Source organism: Acyrthosiphon pisum, unplaced genomic scaffold (assembly GCF_005508785.2).
Source record: "Acyrthosiphon pisum isolate AL4f unplaced genomic scaffold, pea_aphid_22Mar2018_4r6ur Scaffold_277;HRSCAF=693, whole genome shotgun sequence".
Taxonomy (NCBI): Eukaryota; Metazoa; Arthropoda; class Insecta; order Hemiptera; family Aphididae; genus Acyrthosiphon; species Acyrthosiphon pisum.
In genome coordinates, this window is record NW_021772136.1 from 6233 (window position 1) to 8801 (window position 2569).

Here is a 2569-nt window from a genome sequence, read left to right on the forward strand (position 1 = left end):
AATATGGCTAATACCACACAAAAAAATTTAAAACATATTAGAACAAAAGACAATAAATACAGTAAATAATATTAATGATTAATTATAAATATTTAATAGTTAAAAGTTATACTAAATAAAATAAATAAATTAGCTAAATTAAATAATACAACGTAGGTACTACTATTAGTTATTACATTACAAATTTGAAATTAACAAACCTCTACTTTATCACTTTCCATTTTTTCTAAAGGATGAAGAAATGGTAATGCCCCTTTTTTTAGTTGCCATCGCTTTAGGCAAACCTAAGAAGTAGAAAGTAATATTAACCATATCAATCCTTTATTTTTAAAATAAACTGATTATATTATAGGCTTAAACAGTTAAACATGTTCTATATTGATATTTGAATAGGTATTTAAATTAGATAGTCGTTGCACCTCCTCTGGGAGGCTTCTACACCATGTTTAATCTGCCTTTTTTTTTCTTTTTTTTTTTTAACCAATATTTACCATTAATTGTTCTTATTGTTCTCTTTTTTGTAACAAATTGAATAAACTTATAAACCAAAAAAAAAAAAAATTTCAATTAGACAATAGTTTACTGTAAGTATATGGGTTTGTTCCTTCACCTGACGTCCATGTATTATTAAAATCTTCTTTATAAAAATGATTTGAACAAACCCGATTTGATTTTTTAAATAATACGCCTAAAGCTACTTCCATTTTTTTTTCTTCTTTTATCCTTATTCCTTAGGTATTCCAAATGTTATTTTGGAAATTTCATGTGGTATTTGTATACAACAACTAACAAGTCATTTTGTTGTTTATAGTCTATACTCTATAGACTTATAGTGTCTTAAAGTAGACAAGTACTAATGTGTATATCACGATTAATGATATATCATATATCTTTAATCGTGGTTTTAAATTGTTAATGTATAAAAGTAAGTAGTAATTATAGTACTAAGGTATTTAGGTATATATAAATAATAAATACTTAGTTTTCATAATTAAGAAATTTACGTAGTTAAAATAAGTTGAAGAATCCACTAGATAGTGCTACTAGTCAGTACATTTTCAATCGCGCTTTTCGAGCCGTGTTATACAGTCTCGATGTGTAACCAGTATATCTTTAATCGTGACAATTGTATTCAAAATAAATGTGATGAGATAAAGATAAGAGATAACGTATCGTATTAAACAGTACCAGTAACCGCGTACACCATATCACAATAATTCGTATCACGTAACTGTCGTTAACATTTTATAAAAATCCTAATTTGTATTATAATCCTAATATCTTGATAAAAAATACAAAGACATACAAATAAAGTGGTCACTCAACTGTTTGAGTGGTAAAAAAAATGTAAATTGTAAATTGTTTTTTGTAAATTTACCTTACCGGTAAAATTTTACATGGTAAATTTACGAGACTCACATCACTAAAAATTAAAGATATGATTTTACTTAAAGACCATACTCAATGAAATAAATTAAGTCCACTTTGGAGGGGGCCATACGAAATTTTAGAAATATTAGATTCTGAAAATGTAGTTATATCGCGAAATCGTAAAAAAGTAACGGTACATAAAAATGACGTGAAAAAATATTACGAAAACGACGATAAAAATGACGACGAAAGCGAATAAATACATCGCGAATAATTAATTGAAATATGTATAAATAAAAATAAAACAGTTATAAAATAATAAGATAGTATTAGTGTGTAGTAATGTATAGACGTAATAATTTACAATAACAATGAAAATAAATATAAATAATAATAAAAGTTGACGTGGGATGTGAACGCGATAAAATTCGGAAATAATAATTAACATAAATATATATATTATAGATTGCTATTATGGACCACGATACTCGATGACAATAAGCCAGCACCCGAGGGAATATCAACAACAAAAGTTTATTTTATAGACACGGGCATTAATACAGGAAAAATAGTAGGAATAGCGAAACACCAAAATTATATGATAACTGTACCACAAATTCAGGATAGTGGGTGCGATATAGGAACATTAAGGTTTATATGTAATGTTGCGTGCACCCGACTTACAGGAGATGGTGACAGGATGGGATGATGGTAGTAGCGTCAAAATGATCAACAGTGTGTGGTTGATGTATTATTTATTTAAAATTGTAAAATATAGTAACAAGTTGAATTTAAACACTATTAGATTATTCAAATTGACGAAGAAAAACCCGTGTCTTAGAAAATAAGCGATTGCTCGAATATTCTCTAAGTCCCGTAATACGTCGTCAACGAAAATAATCTAAGTCGTAATACAAAAATATGATAATTTAAGAATGAAGAAGTACAGGGATGTGTACGTACGGTTTGTGAAATCACGTCTGAATACTAGCTACTCCCAGGGCTCCTATATAGTCCTATCCCCTCTCTTACCAGATCCCTGGCGGACTACGTTGTTGGTGTTCACAGTCCAGGGGGCCTTCTACGAGATGTGCCTTTGGTCGGTGCGGGGTGTCGTAAAATGACCAAGTATACCCGCAGCCGTCTTGTCATAGTGCCAATATCTGATTCGTAGATCTATTGCGCTCCGAGGAGGTCT

The 2569-nt window shown here is 29.5% G+C and overlaps 1 protein-coding gene across 1 annotated transcript in view; it reads left to right on the forward strand.

Annotated features, from left to right (window-relative positions):
- LOC103310940 overlaps nucleotides 1-2569 on the forward strand; it is a 5014-nt gene that overhangs the window by 1215 nt on the left and 1230 nt on the right. The gene's annotated exons all lie outside the window — the stretch shown is intronic.